Source organism: Hibiscus syriacus, unplaced genomic scaffold (assembly GCF_006381635.1).
Source record: "Hibiscus syriacus cultivar Baekdansim isolate YM2019G1 unplaced genomic scaffold, ASM638163v2 tig00111779_pilon, whole genome shotgun sequence".
In the NCBI taxonomy this organism is placed as follows: domain Eukaryota; kingdom Viridiplantae; phylum Streptophyta; class Magnoliopsida; order Malvales; family Malvaceae; genus Hibiscus; species Hibiscus syriacus.
This window is the reverse complement of record NW_024063176.1, coordinates 1,925,950-1,953,209: the sequence shown is the minus strand read 5'-3', so window position 1 is coordinate 1,953,209 and position 27,260 is coordinate 1,925,950. Positions and strand designations below refer to the sequence as shown.

The following is a 27,260-nucleotide window of genomic DNA, read 5'->3' as shown; positions in this document are numbered from 1 at the left end:
GATTACAATCGTCTTAAAAACCCTCTCAATCATTCCCACATGTACATGTGTATATGACGATGATAGTGGGAAAAAAGGAAACTAATTGAGGCCATTTAAGGCATATAAATATTGGTTGATTTTTATTTAGTTTAAAAAGGTTAGGTTTATGGCAGTGAATGAAGCAGAGACGTAAGTCTTCTTGGAGATAGGTACCTCGTACCTACACTTGCAGCTACACCGCCGGATCTGGGACCAGTTAACACCATAGGACAGCTCATCCTGTGGTCACGCTGCTGTGATTTCAATTAATACCAAAATTTAATACCAAAATAAGTCGTATACAATTAGTAGATAAAGTATTCATTTTACGTGTTGAATGTTATAAAAATAACATATTTATATTATTTTAAATAAAATTTTCTCAATGAATAAAAACAATCGGTTAATAAACGGTTAATTCTCTAAAATAAATATTTTTTTATCTCGAAATAGAATATTGAGGGCAAAAAAAACTCCAGGAAAAAAGAATAAGAGCTGAAATGACTGTTCGGTGAAACGCTACAAATCTTTAACCTTAAAATAAAACGTCAAGGATCAAAATACTAAAAAAGATAGGACCGAAATAATCATTTTAATAACTACGGAGAGCTACGACCATACTTTAGAGTCGGAAAATTAGAAGTACTAACTCGATATTGGTATTCGTAGAACTTTTGAGCCGTTTAAAGATATTTTAGTGAGATGATATAACCCCCATCCCTCATAATTGATAGAATCCCTTTAAAGATATATTAGTGAGATGATATAACAAATAAAAAAAATTGATGGAGTCCGTATAAAGATATATTAGTGAGGTGATATAACACTCGTCCCTCTTAATTAAAAGGGGGTTATACAGTAATGAAATAAGTGTTTAAATTATAATTTTTTTAAAGAAACAAAATACTTGTATAAAACTATAGCCATGCAATTCCTAAAGAGATAATGCAAACAATTTAGTATATTTTTCATGTTCATCAGCATAAATATTACATTGAAAACCTCTCTACGATACAAACGACGCCCACAATAATTTTTAATCTCTCTTTTATCATCACTCAAGGGCCAAGGCCAATGGGGCAAAAATATTAGACCTAAAATCAGGAATACTATATATTTTATAAAAAAATGGGGAAAATACCAACCCATTTGAAGGAACCACCCAACTGCTTTCTACCTGCCTTTGTCTCAATTTACAGGGAGAGAAGTGATAACTATGTAAAAAGACTGTTTTCTATCTTTTTAACGGCATAACATTTTAGTTGCATTTAGGTCATATTTACATGTGGTGGATAAATTTTACCTAGGCAATATTTATTTAGCTTAACTGATACTGCTGAGGAGAAAGGTTCTTTATTGGTTGTGTTGATGCAGGAACTAAGGAAGAATTTATTTGTCGATACAAAAATTATTTCCCAGGGCTAGAGGAACATAAGAAGACACATTGAGAAACATATTTATCTTGTCGAGGCAAGATTTATCTTGCAGATCTGACGTGGCTCAACAATTGCTGACGTCATTTGCCCAGCTTCATGTAAATAATCCATAACCATCAGTCGAAATTATAAATTTACCCAAACACAACATCATGTGATTGGTGAAAAATAACAACCCATTTGAAGGAACCACCCAACTGCTTTCTACCTGCCTACGATACAAACGACGCCCACAATAATTTTTAATCTCTCTTTTACATCACTCAAGGCCAATGGGGCAAAAATATTAGACCTAAAATCAGGAATACTATATATTTTATAAAAATTGTGGAAAATACCAACCCATTTGAAGGAACCACCCAACTGCTTTCTACCTGCCTTTGTCTCAATTTACAGGGGGAGAAGCCCAAACCAAAACGTTCAACTACGACGCTTGCGATCCGATTCCCAAACTAGCATCTTCCGTAAACCTCGAGGCATCTCGTGTAGTGAAAAATGGCTTTCAATGTGAGAGATTACAGATTTGGGAATGCCCGTATATGGCTGCGTGCTAAATGCAGAACACCAGAATCTCTTCCAGGTGGTTGCATGAGTCCGAATGAGTATATAGAAACAAGTGGAAAGGGTCTCTTATACCCAAGCCAGAGAGCCTCGATCATTTGCTACTCGAGGACGACTTCTAGTAGGCGTTGGAGGTCTGTTAGCATTCAGCTCCTGACCCACGAAAACGAACATTAACACGAGTATTCAGAGCGATGCTCGTAATACAATTAAAGGCATATAAAAATAATAGAAGTTTAGAGAGGCAGCACCTGCATCCATGTATCGTCTACATGACGTTCTACCGATGCTTCTGGCGATGACATTGCCGGTGGTAGAGGATGAATGAGTTTCGGAACTACAATGAGATCTCTACCCAAAACTAGGATTGCACCGGCATTATTTGCAGTACCTGAAAAAACAAGCATGAAGCAGAATTTAAAGGCTGAAATGGCCTGTCGACCTGAAAAATGGCAAGTATATTAAAGCAAGGTCAGGGACACACCACGATAATTGGTTGCCGAGAAAAGAATGATTAAATGTCCCTGAGCAAAAGCCGTCCATAACACACTAATGAGCTCGAACAATCAACTGAAGATCATTGTTGTTGCAGAATTCCATGACACAATCAGGCTGCAACAGGAAACACCATTTAGGTAAGCAGAAAATGCAAAACCAGAATTCAATTAAATTAACAAAGTTTTTGAAGTAACATGCTCACCCCCAACGTCACCCGGCAACCCTTCCACACTACCATTTTCTGTTGGATCAGACCTAGAGTAGAAATGGAAGTAAAATATAATTAGTAAAGAAAAAAGCAACGAATCCTATATTTAATGACCATAACAAGACAGTAACATGATCACGCCATAATAAATCCATAAGAACAATCAAGCCTGCTTCCATTGAAATTGGACGCGGTAGATTCTCAATCTGTTCCAGGTGATTTATAGACCGGCCAATGCCACCATGCATACAAATGATTTTCTTTTCAATTAGAGCTGCCAGAGGAAGCCAATTGAATAAATGGTTTATGCGATGCCATGCCCATATTCCATCTCTCTCACCCTGTTACATACAATCATATTTGTGAATAAATGTTAATAGACGGAATGCAGAACATTTTTCTAAGTTGATAGAGCGCAAGGCTCTTAACCTTGTGGCCGTAGGATCGAGTCCCACTGAGGGCAATTCATAATGGAGGTCTTCCACGGAAGCTGCTCTCAACCTGGCGCTGGGATAGCCTACTACCCTACCTCCTCTTACCCCATTACATATGGGAACAGGGTCAGCTAAAAATCTGAGAGAATACCATGTGGTACCAATGCCATACAGTAGATGCAGATTACACACGAGGAGACGACAGTTATTATAGATATTAAAAAAATGTCTGTAACAATCCTCAGCCATGTTGATAAATCACCAGTAAAAAGCCTTCAGAAAACAATATTCTTTTCACCAAAACACTTGCGATGTCCCCAGCCGTTGAAGGTGAACCATATTCATCAAAAAGGAGCATAAGATCCCCAAACTGTCCATGCAGATCACCAAAAATCTTAATGGGAACCTTGAGCTGTAAAACAGTTGGTTCGGCTGCAAATATGTTTTCAGCATTTTCACAAAGATCTGCTATTTCATTGCAATCTAAGAAAAATTGTCTGTGAACTGGAGGTTTCCAACCACGAGGCTTAAAAAGATGTGCAATGACCTGGAGTAGACACCATTTTAAATTAATGAATTAATATTTTCGAGATTCTGAAAGAGCTAACTGTAGCTCCAACGCAAGAATAATACAATTCTTAAGAGGAATACCCACTGCCTTAGATCTAACAAATACTCAAACAAACTCTTTGTTTGGTTCAAAAGTTCTCTCTTTCCCCCCCTTTTGCTCTTGCACAGGTTCATATTTGTTACTGGGATTCTGTTTTGTTTCTGTCTGAAATTTCATCGTAGGCTTATTTTATTCATTAGATCTCTTATGACTTGTTTCGATTTTAGTTCTCACTAGTTAGTTTGTTTAATTTCTTTATTATTTATTCGTAGATCTGAATGATTCTTGAGCTTTTAAAATTGAGTTTGCAGCTTTTTATGTTTATTACTTTACATCATATTACTTATTATTTTGTAATAGTAATTTGTAGATGTATTTTATGCTTGCGTTGTTTGAATTTGAATCTGATCTGCCAAATTTTCCCAGATTTACTCTCGATTTGCATCTCCCTGTAAGGCTGTAAATATTTCCTCTGATTTTCCTTAGTATTACTAATCATTAAATAAACTTATTAATACATCAGAAACAGATCTCTCTGCCTTCCGTTCCCCATTTCGATTTCCCCCTTTTTCTCTCATCCTTTTTATATCGTTAGTCGTTAAATTAGGTGAGCTCCATTGATTCGTTTTTTGAAAATTCTAAGATTTCACCTGTTAAGTAAGATATAAATCCAATAATTGGTTTCTAGCTGTTGGCCTTCAGTTAAGTAAGATAGTGTTAATTTGTCTTAAAATCCTATTAAGTAACCAACTAGGCTTCTTAGTATTCCTCAATTCTCTAGCGTTTTATTGGTGCATCTTCCGTCTTCTTTGGATTCTTTTTTCATAGTTCCTCATAGCTTCGGTTATAGATGATTACTTGAGGTCATGTCCTTCTTTTAGATCCCATAGGGCGTATAGGGGGAGGGCTCGACAGAGTGGTGTTAAGGAGACTAGACTTAGAGTTTGTTCGTTGAATGTAGGCACATTAAATGCTAGGCTGCTGGAGCTGACCGACGTACTTAGTAATAGGAAAATAGATTTTGCATATATTCAGGAGACTAGGTGGAAAGGGGCTTCCGCCAGAGAGTGTAATGGGTACAAGTTGTGGTATTCAGGCATAGATAACGCTAGAAATGGGGTGGGTATCTTGGTATCCTCTAGGCTCAAGGAAAATGTAGTTGAAGTTTGTAGATATCGGGATAGGATCATGATGATTAAGGTTATTATAGAAGCGGAAGTGGTGAATGTCCTTTCAGTGTACGCCCCACACGTTGGCCTAGGGGAGAGGGAGAAACGTTGCTTCTGGGATCAGTTAGATGATGTACTTAGGAGCATTCCGGAGGATCAAAGAGTTTTCATAAGGGGAGACTTCAATGGCCATATAGGTAGTGCAACCGACGGGTATGATGGTGTTCATGGGGGTTTCGGTTTTGGTAGTAGGAACGAGGAGGGGCGTACATTGCTTGAATTTGCTACTGCACACGATATGATGGTCACTAACTCTTTTAACAAGAGAGATGTGAACTTGATTACGTTCCATAGCGGGGGACATCGTATCCAAATCGACTACATCTTGGTTCGAAATCGGGATCGATGGGCTTGCATTGACTGTAAGGTGTTCCCTGAAGAGGCATGTGCATCACAACACAGATTTTTGGTTTTGGTGTTCCGCGTACGCCACGGGCGGAGCACTCATAGGAGGGCTAAACTTGATAAACCTAGGATCCTTTGGAAGAACTTACATGGAGTGACAGCTGATGACTTTAGGAGTAAGGTTTTGTCTAATACAGGTTTTGGAACTACAAACTCAAATAATGCAGATATGTTATGGGAAAATATGGCAAATTCCATCAGAGAGGTGGGCAAAAATACCCTTGGGTGGTCGACAAGGAATGTCAAGGAGCATAAAGAATCGTGGTGGTGGAACGACGAAGTCCAAACTAAGGTGAAGACAAAGCAAACTTGCTTCAAGGAGTATCTACAATGAAATGACGACGAAGATAGATCGAGAGCTAAACAAAGATACAAGGAGGCAAAGCGGGAAGCCAAGAAAACGGTGGCTAAAGCAAAAGATAAGGCATACGAGGAAATGTACAAGAGATTAGACACCAAGGAAGGACAAAAATGAATCTTCAGGCTAGCAAAATCCAGGGAGAATAGGAAAAAGGATCTAGGTAGCATTAGGTTTATTAAGAACAACAATTGTGTTCTTTTAGTGAAAGATCATGATATTAAGAGGGTTTGGGGTAGTTACTTCTTTGGCTTATTTAATGACGGTGCCTCTCCCTGTAGAGATAGTATCATTGATGGGTCAGTCGACCATCATACTACGGCCAATGACTGTCCTACAAGTAGGATTGGGTTTGAGGAAATCAAAATGGCTCTTAGAAAGATGGGGATGGACAAAGCTGTCGGTCCAGATCAAATTTCTATCACTGTGTGGTTGGCCCTAAGAGAAGAGGGAGTTAAGTGGTTGACCAACATCTTTAATATTATTTTAGAGACTGCCAAGATGCCAGAGGAGTGGAGAGAGTCTACGGTGATACCAATCTATAAGTGTAACACCCCCAACCCGTATCCGACCCTGATACGAGTCCGAAGTGTCACATTGACTTTTCAAACCTTGACTCTTAAGAAAAATCCCGGGAAATTTAAAACTTTATTTAAAACAAAATACAGACTTTATCAGAGTGCTCGTACTTAATGACTTATTACATGCCAACACTTTATACATAACCAAAAACATACTTTATCAAATATTTCTGATCTGATCTTTTGGTAAGGAAAACTGACCTGTCTTGCTCCGCATCACTCCTTACTCTTCTCGAAACCTACGTGTGAAACAATCACACGCTAAGTCGAAGACTTAGTGAGGCATAACCACTTATAATGCACTTTAAAACATATATTGATACATGCATATTCTGTTCTATCATGTTATAGCAATTCCAGGCATTTTTCATATCGTATAGAATCATATCAGATTAATCGCAGTAAATTCATACATACATAATTCATCATTCACATGTTATCATATAATCACATACTTTTTCAATCAAACACTATACACACAACATCATATAATTTCTATAGCATTTATCATACCACTAACTTATATTTGTTCATATCTCTGGATTAGCCCATGTATATATGTGAGAACTATCGATATGTGAGTCTATAGAGGTTGTGCACTATGCTGTCACCACAGCTCGTATAAATGCACCGAAGTGCCCCGTAGAATTGCACCGAAGTGCCCGTAGAATTGCACCGTAGTGCCCGTAGAATGATGTCCATAAGGACCACGTAGAATTCCTTAAGAATCATATACATATACTATGGATCAAGTATGTGTCTTTCAAGACTTCACACAGGTTCCAAAGGATATACATATGTCCTAAAGAACCGAATAAACCCTCGACTCTTGGCATGCCAACTATACCCCTAGCTCTCATGACACATAACATGGGCGTTATCATTTATTTCATTTCAAATATACACATAAACTTGTAATTCACTTTCACATATCACGTATCACATAGCTTCTTTTCATATGATCACATAGTCACGTAGTTCACTTACCCGTAGATCATTTCCATATAATTCACATGTCACATATGTCATGTTTTCATATAATTTTTATCATTTCTCACCCAATCACCTTTATTCATATAAACATACTTATCATATCTTGTTCACATAAGATCATATACTTCATATAATATATCGAAACACCTAGAACACTTTCACGTAGCTTATAGTCATAAGTTTTGTCTCGTATCATATACTTGTTTTCACATATATATTTCCTATCAATTCTTATACCATCACATAATTCCTTTAACATACATAACATATCATGTAACATTATAATAGAAATACTTATAAGTCATATCACTTAAAGCACATATACTTATAGTCACATTGCTTATATCTTAATCGTATGCCTTCTCTTAAACATATATATTCACATGTTCAGGTAATTCACCATTTCATCACATAATTGGGTATTCATATAACTCATTTCATTTCATTTCATATCTATCTATATATATATATATCCTCAAGATTATCCTAATATAAATCATATAGCACTCTTATATTTCGTATTCATCTAGGACAGACTTATAAACATATCTCACTTCTATTATTTCTATATATAATCTAATCTGTTACTTAATTCAATTTCTTATAGCTCTTATAATCTTCTCATATAACTTCACAAATTTCTATCATTCAACCCATGTGTTATAGCTTTATTTAAACCTATGAATCTTTCCCATCTAGCTTATCTTATACGTTCATCTTATCATTTATGTTCAAATCCCCTAGTTGGTGTACTATTTTCACTTCATCCTATAGATCAATATTATCCAGTTTATTTCACTTATCATATAAAAATATAATTATATTTTACTATGATCACATAGTTTATATCTCATACTTTGCTTTCTCATGTTCACCTATATCATGTCATATGGCTCATATCTTTCTCATGCAGTCACATAGTTCAGTTTCACATATGTATATATATACCTTATATAGCACATACTTCTCATAACATTACATTCAAAAGCATGTCAACACATATATTCATGCATACATACAATTCATGTCATTCATATACGTATAATCATATATTCATGCATTCTAACATAGGAAATAGACTTGTCGCAAGTCTTGTTTCCATTTAGCACCATAAACTAACTAATATGCACTCACCTGGCCTCACTAGCCAAATCCAATCTCTTATCTTTCCCTTGATCGATCTTACTTGCTAAACGTTCCGGAATTGCTTTATGCGTAGAATCTACATAAATGTACATTTCGAGACCATCATTAGATACCTACACCTTGTAATTGGATACTATCAATTTAAACGAACTTATTAAATCCATATCCCCAATTTTCCTTTAGGGGGAATCGGTTCCCCCCCCATGGGGGTATCGGTTCCCCTATGACATACTGGAAATTCTTGTTCGTTTGAAGGGGTATCGGTTCCCCTTGAATGGGTACCGATTCCCCTTGCCCAGAAATCATATTTTCAACCCGAAAATTACTTCATTTCCTCTCAAACACTTCATATATCATCCCCTTTTCATCCTTAACTCTAGTATACATACTTAAACCAATCTATATTCATTTATTTCATCTTAAACCTCAAAATTCTATCTTCCATATAAGATTCAAAAATCATACCAAATTTCCAATGTGTTCTAATTCCAATTCTAACACTTCCTACCTCTTAATTTAATCCTTGACAAGTCAAATTCAACTTCACAATCTATTAACTCCTTCCATATCAAAAATTCACTTAAAAACTCATTTTTCTTAATTTCTCATAACTTGTTAATCTTTGAGGTTTAAGCCCCCTAAAGCTTTCCTTAATCTTTCTTAATATCCCAAGAATCAAAACAAGCTTTAAAACGAAAGAATTAACCAAATAAAGACTCACTTACCTTATACCAAGCTTCACGGTGGAGAGGAGGAAGAAGAAGACTGAAGAATGCTCTGGACTCTTCTTCATACGTGCTTATTACCCTTAAAAAAAATTATAAAAAATCTTTCTGGTCAAATGACCATAATACCCTTAATTTCCTTTAATAATTACCAAATAACCTTCAATATATATATTCAAATAATCATTGAATTCTTTCATTCTTCTACTTTAGTCACCAAATTCTGAAACTTTACAATTTGGTCACTAACCCGGTATTGCGGATGTTACAAATCTCCCCTCCTTTAAAAAAAAAATTCGTCCTCGAATTTTTCACTAAACAACTTAGTAAGAACATATCTTCTAATGTTCTTATGTTACTTCTTTTACTTAATCCTTCTTTCTCTTAGTTCTTCAACTACCTTTTTCCTTTATACATCCTTATCCTGTTACTTATCATATAACCAATAGCATCAGTTCTTATCACTCAAAATCCTTAATCAATCAAATTCTTTATCAATCTTTAATTACCTTATAACCATACCAAACTTGTATTTCGTCATCATTTGACCAAAACTCAAATTTAAATCTTCTTCAATGTGATTAAACATATACTTTAAGGAGTCAAACAATATTTTCACATCACCTTGCACACTGGTCTTATTTCCATATCAAAAATTGTCTTCTGTACTTCCATATTTATCGTATATGATCCTTTAAATCAATCCCTTTCATTTCTTTATTCCTTATTCCTTATACATTAATCATATATTTCCTTTCATGTTCACATACTCTTGTCTTATTACTTATACTCATCTTTATGTACCAATCTTCATTGCATCCTCATTACTTTAATAACCCATTTCTTATACATAACTTCATTCTTTATCATTCTTATACTTGTATTTTTCTTCCTGAAGATTCCATGCAAACACTTATCTCAGTTTCTACATCATAGCTATCTGCTCAGAATATACAACCATATTCAAATTCACATCATAATCAATTAACTCAACTTTATCTTTTCCTTCAATCCTATTATTCTATCCCTTTTACTCTGACAGCTAGTCAATAATATATGTTCAATCTAGGGTACAAACCCTAATCAACCAAACACATACATCCTGTCAAATCGAAATTATCTTAAAAATTCACTTACTCAACTTATCAATTTCACCTCTATTCTCATACATCCTGAAATTTCTTTTGCTCAAACTCAACATTCTGACTTCCTGTGTCTTATAATCTGATCATCGATATACACATTCTCAAACTCTTCTTATTAATCCTCAGCTTTATTTAAAGATACCAATTCTTACTTCCTTTTCCTTTACTATACCTCATTATTATGATCCAAATATGCAACTGTATCCAGATCCATTGCAGATCTGGTTATCATATCCTGACAATATTTTATATCTTATAATTCCAGTACATTTCCATCGCATATTCTTGTTAGCTAACGCTAACTTTTCCGTCTTAACTGCAAATCCTTATCATATAAACGCTCTGGCTTATACACAATGTTATTCCTTCATTTCGAACTCATAAGCTCTGACATATACATCTTATACACTTGTCACTGATGCACTTATCCTTGAGTTCTTCTATACGTAATCATCACGTCATTAGATCTTTTTAACATTCTTATGGTGACACCCGTTCACCATATTCTATCTTATTCACATAATAGCAAAACTACTCTACATCGTTTTTCCGATTCCAAACGATGAAAATTTTCTATCATTATTCAGATATGATTTCAGCTTTCTGAAATCAACTTTTGATCTTACTAGGCATTTCCTGAGGTGTCCGCTCTTCATCCTGCCTGGCCAGGGCAAGTGAATAGCTATCACAATCAGGAATATCACCTTTCACTTACTTCGAAATTATCACGATCGGATTTCTACTGTGTTAAACTATTCTTATTTTATTAGCAAGACAACGTATTCCTTACACTATCAGATCAGAAATTTTTCAATCTATGTTGGCATGTACACCTTTTATGACCTTTTGGACTTCGGTTTATGCCGAGAATCGGCTAAACCATAGCTCTGATACCATTAAATGTAACACCCCCAACCCGTATCCGACCCTGATACGAGTCCGAAGTGTCACATTGACTTTTCAAACCTTGACTCTTAAGAAAAATCCCGGGAAATTTAAAACTTTATTTAAAACAAAATACAGACTTTATCAGAGTGCTCGTACTTAATGACTTATTACATGCCAACACTTTATACATAACCAAAAACATACTTTATCAAATATTTCTGATCTGATCTTTTGGTAAGGAAAACTGACCTGTCTTGCTCCGCATCACTCCTTACTCTTCTCGAAACCTACGTGTGAAACAATCACACGCTAAGTCGAAGACTTAGTGAGGCATAACCACTTATAATGCACTTTAAAACATATATTGATACATGCATATTCTGTTCTATCATGTTATAGCAATTCCATGCATTTTTCATATCGTATAGAATCATATCAGATTAATCGCAGTAAATTCATACATACACATAATTCATCATTCACATGTTATCATATAATCACATACTTTTTCAATCAAACACTATACACACAACATCATATAATTTCTATAGCATTTATCATACCACTAACTTATATTTGTTCATATCTCTGGATTAGCCCATGTATATATGTGAGAACTATCGATATGTGAGTCTATAGAGGTTGTGCACTATGCTGTCACCACAGCTCGTATAAATGCACCGAAGTGCCCCGTAGAATTGCACCGAAGTGCCCGTAGAATTGCACCGTAGTGCCCGTAGAATGATGTCCATAAGGACCACGTAGAATTCCTTAAGAATCATATACATATACTATGGATCAAGTATGTGTCTTTCAAGACTTCACACAGGTTCCAAAGGATATACATATGTCCTAAAGAACCGAATAAACCCTCGACTCTTGGCATGCCAACTATACCCCTAGCTCTCATGACACATAACATGGGCGTTATCATTTATTTCATTTCAAATATACACATAAACTTGTAATTCACTTTCACATATCACGTATCACATAGCTTCTTTTCATATGATCACATAGTCACGTAGTTCACTTACCCGTAGATCATTTCCATATAATTCACATGTCACATATGTCATGTTTTCATATAATTTTTATCATTTCTCACCCAATCACCTTTATTCATATAAACATACTTATCATATCTTGTTCACATAAGATCATATACTTCATATAATATATCGAAACACCTAGAACACTTTCACGTAGCTTATAGTCATAAGTTTTGTCTCGTATCATATACTTGTTTTCACATATATTTCCTATCAATTCTTATACCATCACATAATTCCTTTAACATACATAACATATCATGTAACATTATAATAGAAATACTTATAAGTCATATCACTTAAAGCACATATACTTATAGTCACATTGCTTATATCTTAATCGTATGCCTTCTCTTAAACATATATATTCACATGTTCAGGTAATTCACCATTTCATCACATAATTGGGTATTCATATAACTCATTTCATTTCATTTCATATCTATCTATATATATATATATATCCTCAAGATTATCCTAATATAAATCATATAGCACTCTTATATTTCGTATTCATCTAGGGCAGACTTATAAACATATCTCACTTCTATTATTTCTATATATAATCTAATCTGTTACTTAATTCAATTTCTTATAGCTCTTATAATCTTCTCATATAACTTCACAAATTTCTATCATTCAACCCATGTGTTATAGCTTTATTTAAACCTATGAATCTTTCCCATCTAGCTTATCTTATACGTTCATCTTATCATTTATGTTCAAATCCCCTAGTTGGTGTACTATTTTCACTTCATCCTATAGATCAATATTATCCAGTTTATTTCACTTATCATATAAAAATATAATTATATTTTACTATGATCACATAGTTTATATCTCATACTTTGCTTTCTCATGTTCACCTATATCATGTCATATGGCTCATATCTTTCTCATGCAGTCACATAGTTCAGTTTCACATATGTATATATATACCTTATATAGCACATACTTCTCATAACATTACATTCAAAAGCATGTCAACACATATATTCATGCATACATACAATTCATGTCATTCATATACGTATAATCATATATTCATGCATTCTAACATAGGAAATAGACTTGTCGCAAGTCTTGTTTCCATTTAGCACCATAAACTAACTAATATGCACTCACCTGGCCTCACTAGCCAAATCCAATCTCTTATCTTTCCCTTGATCGATCTTACTTGCTAAACGTTCCGGAATTGCTTTATGCGTAGAATCTACATAAATGTACATTTCGAGACCATCATTAGATACCTACACCTTGTAATTGGATACTATCAATTTAAACGAACTTATTAAATCCATATCCCCAATTTTCCTTTAGGGGGAATCGGTTCCCCCCCATGGGGGTATCGGTTCCCCTATGACATACTGGAAATTCTTGTTCGTTTGAAGGGGTATCGGTTCCCCTTGAATGGGTACCGATTCCCCTTGCCCAGAAATCATATTTTCAACCCGAAAATTACTTCATTTCCTCTCAAACACTTCATATATCATCCCCTTTTCATCCTTAACTCTAGTACACATACTTAAACCAATCTATATTCATTTATTTCATCTTAAACCTCAAAATTCTATCTTCCATATAAGATTCAAAAATCATACCAAATTTCCAATGTGTTCTAATTCCAATTCTAACACTTCCTACCTCTTAATTTAATCCTTGACAAGTCAAATTCAACTTCACAATCTATTAACTCCTTCCATATCAAAAATTCACTTAAAAACTCATTTTTCTTAATTTCTCATAACTTGTTAATCTTTGAGGTTTAAGCCCCCTAAAGCTTTCCATAATCTTTCTTAATATCCCAAGAATCAAAACAAGCTTTAAAACGAAAGAATTAACCAAATAAAGACTCACTTACCTTATACCAAGCTTCACGGTGGAGAGGAGGAAGAAGAAGACTGAAGAATGCTCTGGACTCTTCTTCATACGTGCTTATTACCCTTAAAAAAAATTATAAAAAATCTTTCTGGTCAAATGACCATAATACCCTTAATTTCCTTTAATAATTACCAAATAACCTTCAATATATATATTCAAATAATCATTGAATTCTTTCATTCTTCTACTTTAGTCACCAAATTCTGAAACTTTACAATTTGGTCACTAACCCGGTATTGCGGATGTTACAATAAGAATAAAGGAAATAACCAACGTTGTGGCAACTACAGAGGTATTAAACTACTCAGCCATACCATGAAGCTATGGGAAAGGGTGATAGAAGCTAGGTTGAGACAGGTTACTAGGGTTTCGGAAAACCAATTTGGCTTTATGCTAGGCAGGTCTACTACGGAGGCGATTCATCTACTTCGACGGCTTATGGAGAAATATAGGGGGAAAATAGAGATCTTCACATGGCGTTCATTGGCCTTGAGAATGCGTATGATAGCGTTCCCCGCGATATGATCTGGAAGACCTTGGAAACGAGACGGATCTCAACTGCTTATATCCGGGCGATTCGTGATATGTACTGTAGATCTATTACATACGTCAGGACTACAGTTGGCGACACCGATGCATTCCCGGTTAGCCTTTACATCTTTGCCTTGATTATGGACGACATCTATTGTGCGACACCAGATAGTGTTCCATGGTGTATGTTTTTCGCTGACGACATTGTCCTAGTTGCTGAAACAAAAACTGAGTTGAATAGTAGACTGACTACCTGGAAGACTGCTCTGGAAGAAAAAGGTCTAAGGATCAATATTGAAAAGACGGAGTATTTATGTTCAAACTTCAGTGGGAACCAAAACGATGAAGATGTAGAAGTATGCATAGAAGGACACGTTCTCCCCTCAAAGGATTGTTTCAAGTACCTAAGGTCTATGATGCATAAAGATGGGGGTGTGGATGATGACGTTACACTCCGTATAAAGGCGGGATAGCTAAAGTGGAAGGCAGCTACTGGAGTTTTTTGTGACAAGAAGATGCCTCTAAAACTTAAGGGAAATTTTATAGAATGGCAATAAGACCAGCGCTGCTGTATGGATCAGAATGTTGGGCAATTAAGAAGGATCACGTAAGGAGGATGAAGGCCGCAAAAATGAGAATGCTTCGATGGGCATGTGGTAGGACTTTGTGAGACATTACACCAAACTTTGCTATTAAGAAGTCCTTGAGGGTAGTGTTTGTATCTGAAAAATTGAGAGAGGGAAGACTACGGTGGTTTGGGCATGTCCTTAGGCGACAACTGTCGGATGCGGTCAGGAGGGTAGAGTCGATTACAGTCGACGGTGCCAGAAGGAGAGGACGACCAAGGCGAAAGTGGGAAGACTGCTTGAGATCTGATTTGAAGGATTTAGCCCTTACCGAGGACATGACCAGGGTAGCCGAGTAGTGCGGGTCACATCCATAAGGATGTATCATCTCTGTCTTCTTTTAATGCCTTTGTAGTAATTTCCATGACTACTACTTTTTATACGTTTCTGTCATTGGAATTTATGAAGGCTTAGAACTAGGGTGGCGGAGTAGTGTTGTCTTAGTTTAGGTTTTAACCCATTTGACTTTATTCCTTCTCGTAGCTTGCTATCGTTGACTTCTGTGTATCTTTCCCTTCATGTTTTCTCTTTTTAAATTTAGTCGGGTCTTACGTTTCTGTCTATATGCAGAGATTTTTATGCAGGGATTTATTTGCAGCGATTACTTCCCATTACAGACGCGCATATGAAGACTACATATGAAGACTGTTCAACTATGTATTTATTTATTTATGCATGCATTGCATTTTATCTTTATTTTTAATTTTCTGACTGCCGGAGGTCTTCCACGGAAGCTATTCTCAACCTGGCGTTGGGAGCAGCCTACTACCTTACCTCCCCCTTATCCCATTGTATATGGGAATAGGGTTTTGTTGTTGTTGTTAAGAGGAATTTTTATCAGCCATAACATCATCATTATCTCGGTGACCAATAGAAAAATAAATCTGAGGTTTAATCCATGAGTTGTAAATAAGATAAGGTTGTTAGAGTTTGTTATTTCTTGTAGATAAATCTAATTAGTTTAAATTAAACAGGTTAGTATTGTATAGTTCGAGGACTCTTTTTAAGAGTAAAACTCTTTGTACTGGAGTCTATTTAAAAGACTCATTCTTGTAGATTTTCTGAGTGATATACAAAGAAAACGAATCTGTTTTCATCAGATTCAACAATCCATAAGAATTATTACAACTAGATTATAGAACTGGAAAAATCAAGGGAAAAAAGGATTTTTTATGTCCGGTAATCCAATTAAAACTAGAGAAACTCAAGGATGAATTCTTTACACTCAATAATTAATCCAAAAACATGCAGGTGCTGCTTTATCATGTAAAACGTTGGAGCTATTAATACCTTTTTTGGGACACTACTTATGGACATCTTCCTATCTAAGAGCTTCCTTACTGCAGTTGCATTCTCTGGAGTTCCATAGCTAACCCGCCTGCCTTCATTTTCAAATTGGTCAATGGAAAGCTGTCTGATCATTCCAACTAAAGCTCCACCAGTCTCAGCAGCTACAACAATCTGTTGACATAAAGGAAACATCAGACACAAAATTATACCCAACAGAAAATGCCAATATTGACTCGAGACCAGTGTTGTGTAGACCGAAATTTCCAATACTGACAACTCTATGGTGAAGCCGAATTCCAGCTGGAGTAGCATTATTTGACCCGGCAGAATCAGGCATCTTAATTGAGGTAGATGTCTGTTTTCCACTAGGGGCAGCTTCTTCCCCTCGATCCCTATCGGGAAGTTCAACTTCTCCATTAATTTGTTGTGCCTTGGCAGCAGCCAGTGTGGCACTAATAGCCTCAGCTTCAGCAGCTGATGCTTCAACCAAATGCAATATAAACCACATTGTAGCAGCTATTTGGGTTAATTGAGGAAGCTTAACCATTAAGCAAAATGACACTAAAGATGAGTGAGAGAGACAGGAACGTAGAGAGAGAAATTGAAAGGAAAGTTTTCTTCCGGGAGTGTTTGGTCGGCGTTCATCGATAATCTAAGTAGAAGAGTGTCTCGACGAGAGTTAAGGGAGTTGTTCTCAACTCAGGGTCCGGTAGTCAGAGTGCTCATTCCTAAAGAAACAAGGAATCTGAAATACAAATTCTCCACTTTCGCCTTTGTTCATTTTGGTAACGAGGAAAGTCTAAAACGGGCTATTAACAAGCTGAATGGTTCATTGATGGATGGTCGGAGAATTACAGTTGGTGTTGCACGATTCAAGGATGCTCGTATGAGGTCAGCAGAGCAGAATAGTTCACTGGAGATGACTTTAAAGCAAGTCTTAGTTGATACTTCAAGGTCAAAAGAGAAAGTTGATATTAATAGGAGTTTTAGGGATGAAAGATCTTACAAGGATGCCTTACTATCTAATAGATTGAAGAGTAATGTATTGGACCAAAGGGAAATGGCATATGAAGGTTTCAACAGAAGGAATGGCATAAAAAATATGTGGGAAATGCATATTCCTTCAGAGAGCTCCAGTTGGGTGAAGAGGTCATTAACGGGGATTGTTAAACATTCTTTTGAGTTAGAATTAGTCCAGAAGTCTCTAGTTAATGAAGGTCTTGAAGTTCAGATTGCCAGATGGGGTTACGTTTGGAATTCATGTGTTGTAACCTTTAAGTCGGATGAGGAAATGTTGGATGCATGGTCGACGAAAAAAGATGAATTACTTTTCTGGTTCGATAGGTTGGCACCTTTATTGAATGATGATGGCATTCCAATGGCTTTTTGCCTCATAGAACTATATGGGGTTCCACTATTATGCTGGCAAAACACCTTCTTGGAACGTTTAGCAGGGAGGTGGGGAATGGTGGAAGATATCCATGAAGATACAAAAAACAGAGAAGACCTCTCCACGGCGAAGATTTTGATCAGGGTGGCGAGCCCATATGATGTCCCTGAGGTGTTAACACTTGGAGCTTATGGAAGATCTTATACAGTGAAGATTAAGCGGGGTTCGGTGCTAGAGTATAATTCAGATTTTTCTAGCAAAGCGCCGGTGGGAGGTTCCGATGAAATTCAAATTGGTGAGAAGTTTGCTGGAGAGGAAGCTGACAGGAGTGTGTCAGAAAGTATGGAAAGTGCTGAACATTCAGAAGAACACAACAGACAAAAGGTACACTTATGGTTTGACAAAGGAGCTTTTATGGGTTTGGTTGGAACAGGTGGGGAAAATCATATCCCAATGCTTAACAGAGATGGGAAAAGCATTAATTGTGAGGTGTCAGACTACCAGGACCTTGGGAGAAACAATTTAGGTGATTATGCCGGTTTGGGATGCAGATTTTTTAATTTTTCGGCTGATGGGTCTGAACCCCAGTCAGTTGAAAGTGGACAGCCTGGTTCTACAGATTTTAAAATAATTCTAGCTGGGCCAGTTATTAAATTGGATAGTTTTGGGAGAATGGACCAGAACCAATTTATTGTTCAATCTGTCAACATGGAGGAAGCAAATAATGGAGGTATACCTCATTCCAGTTTGATGCCGCGCAGTGGGGAAGGAGTGTTAACAGCAGCAACTAAGATGATTGACTCTAATGCACATGCTGGAAAAATGATTTCTAGGGGAAGATCACTTCATCGATCTAATTCATCTTTAACTACTAGGAGTGAGCCGTTGGAAAGGAGAAGAACGGTTAGCTACAAAAGGGTGTATTCAAGATCAAGGGAGAGAAGACATTGGCCATTAACTGCAGAAGAGGTAGCCTTAGACAAGCTAAAGGGTAAGGACTTGGTGCTAAATTCAGTTCTGCCAGTCAGTCCAGTAGCAGATTTTAATATGGATGGTTGTGTGGAGTCTATTGAGGAGAGGCATGTTGCTAACAGCAGTTTGGGTAATACGTGTGAACGGTGATTTTCAGGAGGTGATGGTTCTGATTTCAATTCCACTACATTGATTCGAAGAGCCAAAAGGTTGTTGATAGGGGAGGCATTGGATCAGGCAAGCATTTCAACAGTTTCTTCTCCAGCTTTTTCAGTTCTATTGGAGGAAGCCTTAGCTACTTGGGAAGTCGGTAAGCTTCTGGGGGTGTCTTTCAAGGAAGGGAAGTCATCTTTTTTGGAAAAATTTATTAAGTTGGAGGAAGATTTGAGGCTGGTTTGAGCTTCGATTTTCTTGGCAGGTCTGGTTTTTTTATTTTTGTGATGATTAACCAATTAGCAATTATTTCATGGAACGTTCGGGGATTGGGAAGAAAGGAAAAACAAAGATCTGTTCAAAATTTAGTTCTAAAGAAACGCCCTATTTTTCTTTTGCTTCAAGAAACGAAAATGGAGAAGATTCAGAGGCAATTTTTTAGGAGTGGCTTGAATACCCTTAAAGGGTTTTCAGAATCTCCAGCAGTGGGTTCTTCTGGAGGTTTATTGAGTTGTTGGGATGAGGGCATGTTTGAAGTGGAAAATCATGTTATAAACAGAAGGTTCATTGCTACGTTTGGGAAATTTCGAACTTCACAACTTAGGTGTGGTTTTATCAATGTTTATGGTCTTTCTGTCGAAGAAGAAAAAGCTTGCTTTTTTTAAGAGTTGGCTGGTTTTATTTGTGGTCAGAGTATTCCTCTTTGTGTGGGAGGTGATTTTAATGTGTATCTTTCAGAAGAAGAGAAGATTGGAAGAGCCCAAAACAGAAATTCAATTAGAATTTTCAATCATTTTATCCAACAGACATGGTTAATTGATTTACCTCTGCATGGGGGTAGGTTCACATGGGGTAGCAATCAGGATATACCCACCTTTGTTAGACTGGACAGGTTCCTTGTTGATGTCCGTTTCTTGGAAGCCTTTCCTGAGACTATACAGTATTTGTTTCCTAAGGCTATATCAAATCACAATGCTATTTTTCTTGAGAATGGTGGAGTTAGTTGGGGTAAAAAACCATTCAGGTTATTTAGTTATTTGATGGATGAAGGAGGTTTTCAGAATTTAGTTGGCTCTGCTGTACAAAACTGCAAGAGTAAACACAACAGAGCTGGAATTTTTTCTATCCTGAAATCTACCAAATTGGCGATCAAGGAATGGGCAGGGAATAGAGATCAATACCCAGCTGTAGAAATTGCAGAATTAGAAAAGAATATCCACTTAGCAGAGGAAAATTTCCAGCAAATGCAAGACTATAATGGCTGTGAAAAAGCTACAGAATTGAGGACTATGAGAACAGAATTATGGAAGCTTTATAAAATTGAAGAACAGATTTGGTTTCAAAATTCGAGATCAAAATGGGTGCAAGTAGGGGATCGTAATACAAGATTTTTCCATGCATGTGCTTCAGTCAGGAGAAAGAGGAATTTTTTGAGTGTTCTAAATATCAAAGGTGAGGTTATTCCAGATCCAGCTATCATCAAAGCTACTGTTAAGGACCATTTTTTTGGAATCTATAATTCTAAGTCTACCTTAGAAGTTGAAGATTTGAAGCTGAATTTTTCTAGAATTTCTGGGGAGCAAAATGTGTTTTTGGAAAGAGAATTTACAGAGGAAGAAATTTGGGAAACTCTTCAATCGTGTGATAGTAACAAAGCTCCCGGACCGGATGGATTAAATATGGGCTTTTTCAAGAGATTTTGGTTTATTCTAAAGGTAGATATTCTGAAATTTTTTCATAATTTCTATAAGGGGAAAGATTGGGAACATGGAGTCAATCATACTTTCATTACTCTTATTCCCAAGGTGAATTAATGGATAGAATATCTACAACTGGTTATTGTTCATTTGTTTGGGGAAATCTGGTTAAATGGAGAAGTAAAAAACAAGCGGTGGTGTCTCGAAGTAGTGCAGAATCTAGAGCAATGACACTTGGAATTTGCGAAGGAATTTGGCTTCAAAGAATGTTAACTGAGTTGAAACATTAGTTTGGCAAATTGTGCTTCAAAAAATTGCAGTTAAATCCGAATTGGTTAAAAGAGGAGTTCAAGGTATTGAGGATGGCTTATGCCCTCTTTGTAAAATGGTTGAAGAATCTTCTTCGCATCTATTCTTCTCCTGTTCGGTTGCGTGGTCTTTGTGGAATAAATTTCTAAATTTTTGGAGATTTAGTTCTGTGTTTTCTGCAGAAGCAAAAAAATTTCTTCTTGCTTGGGATGAGTTGAAATCTAATTCGGTAATTTGGACTTTCATTCCTGGGGCTGTTATTTGGACAATCTGGAAATTCAGGAATTACATAGTTTTTGAAGGGGGGAAGCTCGATCAGACTGAATTATTCTTCTTAACAAGAGTTAGGCTGGCCTCTTGGTATTTAGCAAAGAATAAGGATGTTTCTATTTCTAAGGACTCCTTAATCTCTGATCCTTCTATAGGGGATTCTTACTCGTCCTACAATTTCTTGAAGTCTTCCATAACCCCTTGGTTACCTCCCCCTACGGGTTTCATCAAGTTGAATGTGGATGCAGCAATTAGTTGTGATTGGGAAAAGTCAGGTCTGGGTGGTCTTATGAGGGATCATTCTGGTGCAAGGTTTTACATGAAATACGACAGTGAAGTTTTTCACTGTTCCTTACCTTTGTCAATTAATTTATTTCATCACTTAATTCCTTTTACCTCACTTTACATTAGTCCTATTTTCAACACCATATAACACAACAAAAATAAGTGGTAGCTTACCGGGATCCTTGAAGCATGGCATTCTCAGTGCTTATGTCAGTATAAACATCCCCATTTACAGGGGGGCAACTGGATTTCCCAGCACAACTGCTCCATCAGGAACTGCTTCAGGCATTGTTTCCCTTGTTTTTTCAACAATAAATCCATATCTTCCATGTAACCGCTCAGGCTGCACATTAGAAGCTGCAGCTGCAGCATGTGAAGCTGCTGTCGTCATCTCAGCAGCAGCTAGGTCTTCAGCGACAAGCAAGTCATCAAGCAACACCCCACAGCATTGATACAAGATATTATGGCATTTCAGATTATCAAGCACCGACTCCCATATGAATTAGCATTAACTACCAAAGTTCTACAGAAATTAAACTCCATGATAACTTCCATGAAAAACGGAGATCAAATATGAAAAGAGAAGAAGGTGCATGAAATTCACTCTTCGCTAATTTTAAACATCCAAATTTGATCTTATAAAGTGGGGAAGAATCAAGACCTCCAGAATTATCCCTCGGATCAACTTTGGTCCAAACCACCAGCTTCCAAGTTTATACAAATTCTACAATGTAACAGTGTCCCATTGAAATGTTAAGAAAATGAGGCAAATGAATACATTTTGGCGCTTGCTAGTTGATGCCTTTCATCATCTACATGCTACCATCAGTCAATGCACAGGTATGGAGATATGTGAGCCGGAACGATACTGCTTTATAATTAGGCTTCCTCAAAAACAAGTTACTTACTTGAGGCATAGGTCACCAGCCAGAACAAATCGCTAACTCAAAAAATAGAAGCAAATGAACTAGGAAGATCATTTTATAAAACAAATGAAATGATCCAACCTAAAGGACTAGGTTTGAAACCCATAATGCATCAATTAAATATCACAAATACGATTAGTAACTGACAAGATTAAAGATTAAATTATGTATGGGAAAAACATCTTTATTTCTCAAAATATGCATCTAATCGATAAGAACTCCATGCTGAGGCTAAAAAGTGGGGTATACATCTTGTAGAATAAAAAGCTATCTTACCACCACGTAAACCACCATATATAAATATCAAGTCACCAATAGCAGCAGCCGCGTGTCTGCAACGTCTTGTCAACTCAACTGAAGCATCTCCGCCAGCAGCATCAGCACTAAATCTTCCCGTTCCTGGACTTGTAACAACAGCTTTTGTATCACACCAAACTCCCACAGCAGTATCCAACACTACCAACAATGGGAACAATTCAGGAACTAGTAAGTTTTCAGCAAAGGTGTTTCCTTTGCTCAACATGATAAAAATATCAGTTAACATGTAATGTCAATAATAAATAAAAGATATTGAAAATTTCCAACTTTTTAAAATAAATTTAACAAAAATCCAGAAATTTATACTGCCCGAGTTGAGGTAATAAAACCATCAAGAAAAACCTAGGTTTTGCAACTTTCTGATAAAGATTATTAAGATATCAAACAACAATATTAATTTTGGTTTGTTACTTACAGATGTGTATGTTAATGAATTCAGCTATAACTTCTCACATAAGAGGGGGGGGGGACAAAAAAGCTAAGAAAAGTAGTTCCCTTCTTTCTACACTATCATCACGTCCTTCTCACAGCAAAAAGAATAATCCACATTTGGGAAAATTAATAATAGGTTTGACCAGAAAAACTACTTCTAAACCTAAAAAATTTACAAACCTATGTTTGATGCATACAAGTAAAACAACCAGCAGTGAACATCATTCAATAAAGAAGTCAAGACACTAGGGAAAATATCAAGTACCTGCAACACTTGATGAGTCTTCGACCATGCGTCCACCACCAAGTGCCCCACCGGAAGCATTGAGCCTTGCATTGACAAAGACTTAGAAACACATCATCTGCATACTGATTCCAAGGGTGTGTAATGGGGAGGCTGACAGGTTAGCAAAGATGGGAATTGGTTGATGTTTAGTCGTTTCCAGTGCGTTGTATCGTTTGAGTTTAGGTTTTTGGTTGTCTGTTGAGTAGCTTAGTCTGTTGTGTTTTTTCAGTATGGTGTTTATGTTAAATCTTATGTAATTTCGGAGGAGTAATAAAGTTTCTAAGGCACTCTTTTCCTCCTTCTATAATCAAGGAGGAGGTTTTTAAAGAGGCCTGTCAGTCTTATCAAAAAAAAAAAATCTAACTCAAAGGCGTCTTAGATGAACTAGGTTGTTGAAAAAAAAAAGTAGGGGAAAGAAAGATCTCATTCTCTCTACTGCATGTTGGTATCTAGGAGATGGTGAGACACCTGGTGCAATTGTTCATTCCCAACGACCATCCCTATGTTTCGCAAGTCCGTATGCACTTGCCAGCGACTGAGAAAAGAATCAGAGAGAGAAGAACCGTGAAGAGAAAATCTAATGGTGCAAAGGGATGTAAACATTTTAAAAGGAAAAAATTAGGACACAAATTACATGCATCTCAGCTCAATCTTTTAAAAAATCCGCCATTGATATTATTTTCACGTTAAGAATTCATTAGAATGCCCCTCTCCCTACGTACACAGATAAAATGTACATACAGATTAGTACCAACATTTATTCAGATTATTTAAACTTCTCCCCAACTGAACAAACCCAAATGCACTAATAATTGACAAGACAACTGCAGGTTATGAAATCTTCAGCCATATTTTTCAGAAAACAAAAAATTATGAAAAAAAAAACTATGTCGTTTATTTGCTAAATCTAGACACCACATAATGCAAACTTCTAAACTTACTACACTGTTTGCATCCCTCCCACCACAGAGAAGAAGAAGACCATCTGTGCGTGCACTGGCAGTACCATACCTAGTTAAACAAAAAATTTCAACAAGGAATTAGCCTACAATCACTTTGGTAAACCATCATTATAAATAAAAATGAATAAGAATAACCAAATAGGATGCAAGCTTGGCATCATGTCCAACCACATGCAGATTGAATGCTAGGCATATATGGTATTGCAAAGGCGACAGTGACTTTTTTTCACATCATGCATACCGCTCCTTCTAAGAGACCCAAAACTATAAAATAGAACAGACTGTATAATCTAAGATTGATGTTGACAGAAGAACAGTCAGTAGATGAGAGTATGTGTGAGAGAAAGAGAGATTACATGCATGGAGGTGGGCCTTCCCCTTCAGGTTCCAATTTACGCCATTCATAAGGCTTAGCAGCAGTGTCCAAGGCCCATACATCAGCCAAAGGTCACTTTCCTAGTAATGATGCATAAAAAAAAATTCCACAAAGAATTCGCTAGAAAATTTCCTGATAATCTTTTACATGTTAAAAAAACAGAATAACAGATTATTTACCATCATTCCCACCAATCACCATGAGATACCTTTGCCCCACCAAAGCCATCACATGTCCATAGCGTGGCCCTGGCCCAGGGCCTTGAACAACAACTCTGAAATATCAAATATCATAAAAATTCATATCAACAGACAAATCTTAACACTTCAAGTAAGGTGCAGATACAAAGGTCCTCAGCAGACAAACCAGCTGGACCAATTCCACCCTGAGTTAAAAATAAAAAAGATCCATTCAATGAGTTACTCACTGCAGAGAGAAGTTCAAGAAGATAATATGGTAAACAGAGAAAAGGTATACTAAAATTGTTGTGTACTAACCTGAACAACAACCATAGTTCCGACAGCAGTTGCCACATGTGCAGCCCTTGGTGTAGATGGCTCCCCCAAGGGTTTGATCCTGTGAAATTAAACGCATGATATGCAAGAATAATTTAGGAAAGTAAACTAGCAGAAATGAACCCTTAATACAAGGCTTACCTAGACCATTTATTAGTTAACACGTCATAAAAGTGCACATCAGCAGTAGCACCAGTTAGTCCTGGAATTTAATTGGAATTAAGATAAAAAATTTAAGCATGAACATCATCCAATAAAAGGTTCTTAAGAATTAACTGGTCCAAAGGGGAGTAAGGGGCAATAACAAGAAGCATTAGAATGCCATGCCATGTTTTACAAACAGATTTCTAGAGGGTCCTGAACAAAAATCAAGCCAAACAAGGTCCTAGTTATGCATTATAAATTGAAACTACTGAAAAAATCATGAAGTTTTAGTCTTACACCATAACAACATAATATATAACTATATGAACGTTATGTAGTTGACTCCAGAAGAGATGCTACCATAGCACTATGTCACATTATTTCGATTGTTTGTTTCAATTTTAGGAGCATGAATGATAACAACAGGAAGATATAGGCACATTATTTCGATTCATTTAATTTGGTATTCAACAAAGATGAACCTAAAAGAAAATTATATTATATTGTTACTTCATCTCTTGTTCCAATAAATGTATGCCTTCTACTTGCTTTGGCACCCCTACGTTTTTATAAACGTTGGCCCTGCTATGGTTTCTCACACATACATATCAAAATTCTTTGGGTCTTAAATCACTTAAAAGGGAAATAATTTTTGAAGTTGTTCTAAGCAAAAGGGGGGAAAAGTACTGATGCCAGCGCTTCCAGCCGATAATGGAGCTCCTGAAGCAGTAGAATTCCCTTCTAGTGCCGTGGCACCACCAAAATAACCAGGCGTACCTTCTTCCCACGGCCGTTAGGGTATGCCCACACCTAGGGCCGGGCCCATCTTCATTCTTCTCTATAATCGCATTCACCACCGAATAAGGAAGCGCACACTTCGGCCCCACCACCGCCGTTTGAGCCTGTACTTGACCATCAGGTGCGACCTGTTGCTGCACCGGCGGAGAAGAGGATCTACCAGTCCCCGGTGGCGAATCCTGTTTCTCTAATTGCTGATTTTGTTGATGTAGCTCCCTCTCCATCGGCGAGTCCACATCCATTCCTTTTAATGTTCCCAAATTAAGCCTAAGGTTCAAGAAATCGTAAGCAAAGTAGGCAACTTATCTTTCCCTCACGCTAGTGCTCCTTCATTGATCGTGAAAGCTTGAGCTCTAACTTTGTACTGCTCGATTTCCGCAATTATTAAAAGCGCCTTAATAGAATGTCAATGAAGTATGATACTTGAGACGTGAAAATCGAAAGCTGGCTTTCAGTAGCCAGAGAAGTCACCACTGCCGGCTAAAAGAAAGTTCTAAGCAAGGCAAATCAATATCAGCCAGCTAATCAAAATCAAATCAGATCAATTTCACATCTTCGAACAACATTTCGAAAACCCTATCTCAGATCGTGGATTAACCGACCACCTGATCAAATACGACAAAATTTCCAGGAAAATTGGTTTTATTTTATTTTCACTTTCTGTTTTTTCCTTTTTCTCCTGTTTCGAAGTTTTTCTTTTCCCTTCTCTCTCCCTATAAACCTCAAGGTCGTCAACGGGTTTGAAAGTAAAAATTTAAGGATAAAGATCATTATATTATTAGTAAGTTTACAATTAAGTTATTGTAGTA

General features: G+C 36.7%; 1 pseudogene; it reads right to left on the bottom strand.

The window, feature by feature from the left end:
* Positions 1-1,556: 1,556 nt before the first annotated feature.
* On the bottom strand, positions 1,557-27,110 carry LOC120170407 (annotated as a pseudogene).
* Between the last annotated feature and the right edge of the window lie 150 nt (positions 27,111-27,260).